The sequence below is a fragment of the Amblyomma americanum genome, chromosome 7, assembly GCF_052857255.1.
Source record: "Amblyomma americanum isolate KBUSLIRL-KWMA chromosome 7, ASM5285725v1, whole genome shotgun sequence".
NCBI classification, from domain to species: Eukaryota; Metazoa; Arthropoda; class Arachnida; order Ixodida; family Ixodidae; genus Amblyomma; species Amblyomma americanum.
Window position 1 is genome coordinate 56,138,339 of NC_135503.1, and position 8,413 is coordinate 56,146,751.

Genomic DNA, 8,413 nt, shown 5'->3' on the forward strand with positions numbered 1-8,413 from the left:
GCCGATGAAAGAAGCCGGCGTCATCGAACAGGTGGGCAGCTATGGGGAACCTGCGCTGCCAAGGTGGCACTGCAATTGTTGCATTCGGTGACTCAAAGCTGCTTTTGTCAGCCGCTTGGGCCGCTGCAAACGCGAGAACACATTCTGCGCGATTAGATTCCCGCGTTTGGCTGACAGCATTCGTTGCCTAGCTTCTATCGGCGTAGCCCACATAACTGACGCACAGCACGTACGCCTTCTACAGAGCGCGGAGGCTGACGCCAATAAACGCCTGAAGGTGGCGCGGAAAAGTACTAGGAGTACTACCCAAAACTGCTTGCTCTTCTCGCTAGGCAGTGTGTTATGGCGCTGCAGTCGGCACCGCAAACTTCAGCGCAAGTTCCCCATGGAGCACACCAGACGTAGCGCGTCTCGTTAGTAAACTTCCGCAGCGAAGAGGCAGAGAGAAAGTTGCTAGACGTCGGGCATATCATTGTTAAAGGGAAGACGCGTAGTTTTTGACACTGAAAGGCACGAAGTGCGGCTGAAGCTGAATTGGTGCGCCTTCAACGTGAGCAACTGAAGTCTGAGCCGGGCGTTCGCTGGGTGCGTCGAAGTGAAAGATATCTCGAGCGATAGATGGAACACGGGTGGGTTTGAAAACGCTGACTCGACTACTCGAGTTGTGCGGCTTGTTCTACGAGAAGGTGCGAGCCTCGAGCGCCTACCACGTCAGATGCGTATCGGAAACGGGACAGTGTTAGTCGTCGTGCCTGGGCGTGCGCCGATTTGTCTCCGCTGCAGCAACGCAGGCCACATTAGGCGCGACAGCAAGGTGCCCAAGTGTAGCGAGTGCCACGCATACGCCCACGAAGAAGCTGAATGCACGAAGTTGTACACCCGCGTTGATGTGCGAGGAACACTGGGCGAAAATAGTGAAGTGCGTATGGACGAGGATGAAGCTCAGCAGGCCGCCTTCAAACCAGTGGTCCAGACCCCAACGACCGCATCGAATCGCGATGACAAGGAAGGTTACATGACAGAGACTCTTGAATCAACGCTCCGCCCACCTGATTCGGCAATCACGTGCACGGCTACCAATTCACCGCTGGATATCCCCCGGCCCGCTGAAAAATGCATCGGGGAATCCAAGGAGGCCCAACCTGCTGCTGCTAAACGGCGCCACGACGACGTCACTGCAACGAGCGAGTAGCAAAGACTAGCTCCGTTTAGAACGCCAATGGGACGCCGGGAAGGTGAAAAAGCAGCGTGTCACCAGCGGGAAACGATCGTCGTCGCTTCCTCGCGACCAACTGAAGGTCCTAATAATGGCGGGACTGCACTACACCGCGCGACGTGCGCGCAAAGGTAAGCGCCGTACCGGTGGCATGGTCTTGCTAAGCGATGGCGACTTTTGAAAGACACCTCGTCGTAGCTCCGCTCAATGTCAGAAGTCTTGCATCTTGGAGGAGGCAAAATCAGCTATTACGACTCGCTACTGAGCAGGAATTGGATATTGGTGCGTCCGTTCAACAGCCGACACGATGTTTGCGTGTCGCATGAGGTGGGTACTTCGGCAGGTCGCATTCTTTTTATTTGCCAGTCCCTGGGAGCGACTGTGGAAAGAGTTCAAACTTGCGATTTCGGTAGTCTCATTGTCTGCGACACCGCATTTGCTGGTTTGGAATTGCGTGTCGTCTATATTTACGTTACCCGCCGTGGTGGCTCAGCGGTTATGGCGCTCGACTACTGATCCGGAGTTCCCGGGTTCGATCCCGACCGCGGCGGCTGCGTTTTTATGGAGACAAAACACTAAGGCGCCTGTGTGCTGTGCGATGTCAGTGCACGTTAAAGATCCCCAGGTGGTCGAAATTATTCCGGAGCCCTCCACTACGGCACTTCTTTCCTTGCTTCTTTCACTCCCTCCTTTATCCCTTCCCTTACGGCGCGGTTCCGGTGTCCGCCGATATGTGAGACAGATACTGCGCCATTTCCTTTCCCCCAAAACCAGTTATTATTAGTATTATATTTACGCGCAGACTAATACGGAGAATTGAACTGGTACCATTCTGCGGCGAATACCGCGTACAACCAGTGCCATTTAGTGACCGCAGTCTTGTTGTCTTCCGTGCAGGAAAAAGAAAATGAACGAAAAGCAAATTTGTGTGGGAAAAGTGGAAACTTAATGAAAAGCTGCTGAAAATCGACATCTTTATGCAGCGTGTAGCGTCGGCGACGCACGAATAGCAACCATCGGACAACGAACTCCTTGCAGTGAAGTGGGAAAGATTTAGACAATGAAAAAGAAAGCCATTGAACGATCGCACGATGTAAACAAAAAGCGAAGAGCAAAGGAAAGTATGCTTAGAGATGACTTAGTTTTTGATAACGCAAGAGGGCAACCAGCCAGGCGCGTGAACCGAAGAAATTCGCTTCGTTAAGCAGAAACTAGAGGCAATAGATAAGGAATGGTATCAAATAGCCATCGTCAGGGCGAGGGCTCAGCGCCTGATAACGGGCGAAATGCCCACGAAACATGCTCTCGGCTTGGAAAAGAGGCACGCCCACAAGAATTATCGCGACAGCGAGCCATATTGGAAATGCGAAGTCGCTGAAGTGCGTGAGAAGGCCGACAGGATAAAGTCTTCAGTTGGTCTATTTTCTCGCGTGCCACAATTTGCAACATATTTTTTGTAAGCCAGGTTTGGTATGTTTCACAAACAATTCATTGTTCTTTCGTCAGTGTGCAGAAGTTGCACCGGATTTGGGGAAGCATTTGGTAACGGATGCGGTGAACCAATCTGTTACATCGTATCCACTCTGGAGGAGTAGGTTTAGCGCATTTGTATTTGCGCCAGTTAGTTAACAGAGTTATGTTTTTTTCGTGACGTGAATAATTCCTTTCTGCGAACTGCGTGTCTGGTTTGGTTGGGCAGGGTCTTGCCAGGCTTAGCTATGAGTTCGGCAACTATGCAAGGGAGCATTTTTCGCTTATTCCTTAAGTGTACATGACATGCGGCGTCTTGCAAGCGCGATTTTCAATGAAATAGTTGTCAGCTGTGTCGCGAAAGAAACTTAAGGACCTGTGGGATGTCTTTCTTCCGGTCCCATTGTACATGTCTTTGTACTGCGCAGGTTCATGGCAGTCAGTTCTCAAACGATTGAAAAGCTTGGCCGTACCAGGTGGAGTTAAAAGTTTCTTCGTTAAGCTTCATACCAACACTCTTTTAGTCAAGCTAGATAAATTTAATAAAACGAAGGAAAAGAGGTCGGCCAAAAAGATTGTTATCTGACCTGCTACTCTGCACTGGGGAAGGTAGGAGAAGAAAGAGGGTCCTGATGGGTCAACTCAAGGCATTTCTAGAAAAGGTGTTTCTAGAAAAAGTGCCTTGCGGAAAATGTTTGTTCATATGACGAAAGCCAGAAACGGTTGAATACGTTTTCTTAGGTTGTTGGGAAGCCTTTTTATTTTGGGTTATTCTCCAACGCGCGGTTAAAAAAGACTTGCCGGTGGATACTTTCGGAATCAGATTTTTTTCCCGTTGGCAATGAAGACGGGGTTCCTTTTGGCATGATCATGGTATTGGACCTATACACAGTATTTGACTATCTAGGATGGCTCAGCCGCGCATACATTGATGCGAGGCCGATAAGAGAATATTTTCGTGAATCTGTTGGCGGAGTTATTGAAGGCTACAAGATAACAAGAACCAGGACCTGAGTGGCTTCCGAGAATTGGAGTGTTGTTATAAATGCGGGAATTTTAATGTGGTCGCGTAACCTCAGTTGCTGGTTTAGGTTGGTTTATGGGAGTTTAACGTCCCAAAGCGACTCAGGCTATAAGAAACGCCGTAGTGAAGGGCTCCGGAAATTTCGACCACCTGGGTTTCTTTAACGTGCACTGACATCGCACAGTACATGGGCCTCTAGAATATCTCCTCCATCGAAATTCGACCGCCGTGGCCGGGATCGAACCCACGTCTTTCAGCAGCCGAGTGCCATAACTACTCAGCCACCGTGGCGGTTATAACACAGTTGCGGGTGCCGAGTTTTTAGTATATGTGTCGTGTTCTTCGCGCGGATTTTTCTTTTTTGTAGAGTGACGTGTTGAAGTCGGTATGCAATAAAGAAAATAAAAAAGGCGGAAATAACATATTCCTCTCGTGCAGTGGCCAGCGAAGCTGACCTGTTCGCGCCACCGCAGGGTTCGAATCTCAGTCGCGGAAATATTTATTTTATTTATTTAGGGTTTGCCCAAGGTCAACCTTAACGTCAAGCTTCACACAAAAATTGTGAGCCGGTTATACCTCCTGAAGCAAAGTTTTCGCGCAGAAATGTAATACTGGTGTCTCTATCACCAGAAGATTAACAAGTAAACCGTGTGCGTCACCTCATTAAGTGTGGATCTCGGAGGCCAGGTTAACCGTCGTTCATTTCAAAGCCGTCATCATGGACTCACTATTTTTTTTTTTTTTGGCGTAGAGGCCATGTGTTTCAATCGAGTGGCGAGAGCGATTTGAAATGCAGTTTTCTCAGCAATAAATGTATCTCTTCTTGCCGGACAAACATTGATATGCTCAGAAAAAGCCAGAGAATTCATTTTTAGCGAAAATTAGATCCTCTCACCTGAATTCCTGTTGAGCGATGGCGCTTGGACTCTGGGCTCAACTCGACGTTCTATTACAAACATCTCTGCCGCTTAAAAGCTGCTGCATCAGTAAATTGCTGTAAAATGCTACAATTTTACCACCAAGATTTAGACGCGAGTCAAAATGAAACTCGCGCTTCTAAGCAGCGTCAAGGATCATATCTTTCGCTGCCAGTGGACATGACAGGTGTTGGGTATTAATGTGTGTTCTGCGCCATGGAGTTCTGCACAGAACAAGTTGCATACGGGATCGAATACGAGGAAGCGTGGCCATCTTTCAAACAACTTTGCAGGATCGATTCTGTTGGCATTTGAATGCACTGTTTTCCAGAAGGCCTCCTTTTTTAGTGCACGTGACAAAAAAAAAGTGCGCGCAATAGACATAGACACATTTCCCTACGTAGCGCGAGCTGACAGTTTGAGTTTTGACTAGCGCGAATTGGGCAGATCAATCTTGGGAATACTGTCAACATTCCTTGAGAAAGCAAACTAGTTACGGGAGAACTTATACTAACCTTGCAAAGAACTTAAAACGCCGGCTGAATTCTCCGTTTTTCGATTAAAGAGTTTCTTTCTTGAACTGCGTGAAAAGTTGAAGGAAGAAGAAGCAGGTAGTCGAAAGGAGGCCAGTTTCAAGCGCTTTCTCGGACCGATCTTGACGAACAAGAGCGCCGTTACTTTCGCGTTGACAGAGACAGAAGCGGGGCCAGTATCGGAGATGCCAGCCAGGCGGAGGTTTGTACCCACGAGGTTAGTCGGCAGTGAACACAAACCGTGTGTGCAGTGGCCATATTCGGTATTTGCAATATGTTTCTACACAGAAGACAGACTGGCACCTGCAGAAATATCACCCGGAGCAGTATCTTCAAAGATTTTTTCACTTCTACTTCTGATCACTTCAGCTCATGGCACCTGAGAGAAATGTAGAAGGCAAAGCTTTTCTTCAAAGGTGCCACCCAAACTCATTAGTTTTGCCCCTCCGAGATATTTTGTCCACTATAAGTGTCCAGGACCACCCCACCTTAGCTTGGCTTTTACCGGGCAATGAAATCGATGGAATTTGCTGCGTGTTGAAAAAACTGAGAGTGCATCAACGTATCAAACGGTCCGACCACTGTTGGTGCAATGTTTTCTACGATATTCGGATTCAACAGGTGTCCAATTGTCCCAAAGAACACAAAAAGGGTGGGCGGAGGGGGGGGGGGGGGCGGTATAGCGCGGGAAATGAGGCATAGTTAGCCGACGACAAACAGAGCGCTGTCACCCCCCCCCCCCCCCCCCCCCCCTCCTATTTTGATGTTTTGACGAATGTGTACCAACTCGTAGAATTCGCGGCATAATCTTTACACAACATGACATATGATTTCAACTGTGACATGTTCGTGAATGCTCCATTCTTTTGCGCTATACACTTGCGAGAACCACTGTAACAGTTGCGAAAACGCCGACCTAACGTAAACAATTTTCCTGAACAGGTTCCCGGATGTGAAATCTGGTCCGGTCAAAGCAGCGTAGCGTTCTATGTCGGTGCACAAAAAGAAAAAAAAAACGCGGAGTACAGTTCGATCCTTGCTTTTCGGGGGGAAAATTCCTTCGATGACAGTAGTGGGTGATCACCAATTTTAGGGATTGGAATCTACCATGGGACTTGGGCAGCACACCCTGCTCCTGTAAAGGAGTGCGCTATATAGAGGACAGCTTACTTCTCTTTTTTTTTCTCCTCCATAGGCTTATTCGTGTTTAGATTGTATTTCTATCAACTCACTTTGTGATAGCTAGATGTCACTGTGAGCGTATTTCGGTCTTGAAGCGACTACCGTCTTGGCTTTAAAGCCATGGCTGGCGTCTACTTTGTTTGTTACGAGTGGTTTCGGGGCGTGGTAGAGTAGCGCTTTGTGACACCGGCTGCACGTCAGTATGAGTCATAAACAGCGAATGCTGTAATAGCTTTGTACAAGCTATATAGTTGTAGCAGTTTGTTTTGAGGGGTATAACGGCAGCCCTGCAAAGTGTTACGCGTTAGGTAAGCACGGCCACAAAGTACCAATGCCCGATTAAGGTGTCCACTGACACAGGGAGCCAGTTATGCGCTTTTCCTTTCCTCAAAGCCAACGGAGGGTTTAGACTGCGAATGAGACAACACTGGGAACTAGACTACTTGCTTCGTGAAAGTGGGCCCTGTAGTCCTTGAAGTATGCCGGGAACGCGATCGGACCGAAGACCCCAAGCGGAAGAAGACAGAGTACGTACGCGAGCATATAGACATCAAAACGGACCTCTGACACGCCCAACCGAGCAGTCGCCTGCGAATGTCAAAATGGGCCTGCTGCTCCCGACCTCTCGGCTGCTAATGCCAATAAGCTCTCGCTGGTCACTGCGCTGAGCTGGTAAGGTGAGATCTAATAATATTTCTTTTAAAGAACAGCATGTTCGTTTACTGGCACTAGTGTACCCCCTCCCTCCCACGTCGTTGATGAGGCCACCGATGAGGGAAGTCTAGAGGTACGAAAAAAGTGTGTGGTTGACACGATGAAGGCTATACGACATGGCCGCAACGTGGTCCACTTGTGCTGGTCGTGCGGTGCTGGGATGAAACGATGCAGTGTTGTTGTTGTTGTTGAGTTAGTGATATGGCACATTTTAACGAAAGATTCTCGCGTCTTCTTTGTTAGCTAACATGTGCGCCTTGCACAATTTTCAATGATAGGCTAGTTAGTAGTGATCCAGGGTGTAAAAAACGAGCTTATAATTGCTTTTGCCACTTCCAACGTCTAACGTGGGCTAATAAGCATCTCGTGCTTAGCGTTGCTCTCAGGGTAGTCAGTTTAATTTTTGCATTTTTAATTCCGACTGTAAAATGTCAAACCTTCGAAGCGAACTTGCTGGCTCTCGAAATCGGCGAATTAAATGAGCGGAGATGCGACTTCGAACTTCCGTTTGACAGGTCGCGCCAGTTTTCCTTTCCTTAATTGTCTGAACATTTGATACATTTCGAAGTAACGCAAATGTACATGGTCGGGAGCGGTTCTTAGTGTTGTTTAATTGAACGCTCACGATTGCGGCTCCTCGAGGGAAACCTGTTGGCCAAGACACCTTCCGTAGTTTCGCTGGAAAGCGAAACTACGGAAGATTACTCGGCCCGAGTGGCGAACAGAAAATGACGAGGCCACCTGCCGGCGGCTGCGATAAACGAGGAAGGTTGTTTGTATAGCGAGCATAAATCTTTAGTCAGTATTCGACGTGTCTTTCCGCGAGTAACGAGAGAGCGTTGCGAGCAAGACATTGTCTAATTCTGAAGTCAGCTCGCAGCGGCCTAGGCAGTGATGACGACCTTTAGAATAGCTAGGCGTTGCTGTTGTTAGCCTCCGGAGGAATGGCACATACCCACAGCGGGCGATTGGCCAGGGTGCCTTGCGCATTCAACTATTAGGAACAATTAAGATTGACGTAGGTGAAGTTTTGTTGTAATGAAAAAATTTCTGATAATTATAGCTAACAAAGGAATCTCCCTGACGCAACGATGTAATTAGGAAGATAATCGCACTATGGTTTTAGCACATATCCCCTGGCGCTTGCCCCAAATGAGAGAAGGACCTGAATAGTAAGTGGAGCCCTAATCGAGCGAGGGGAATCTCCATACGAAGTATACGCAGAGAAGCGGAACGGTTCACAGGAGAGGCGAAAATAATCAAGTGAGGCGTGCGCGCTAATCACCGGGCGATCTCATCGTCATTGTTGCGGCAAAGCATGCGCATCGCGATTTGCTTTTGCCACACATATAACACT

General features: G+C 48.3%; 1 long non-coding RNA gene across 1 annotated transcript in view; it reads left to right on the forward strand.

The window, feature by feature from the left end:
• The first annotated feature begins 458 nt into the window (after positions 1 to 458).
• Positions 459 to 8,413, forward strand: part of LOC144099162 (uncharacterized) — a 46,096-nt gene continuing 38,141 nt past the window's right edge. Inside the window, exon 1 of the long non-coding RNA XR_013307324.1 lies at positions 459 to 1,347. This is a non-coding gene — a long non-coding RNA (uncharacterized LOC144099162). The remainder of the gene's footprint in view (positions 1,348 to 8,413) is intronic.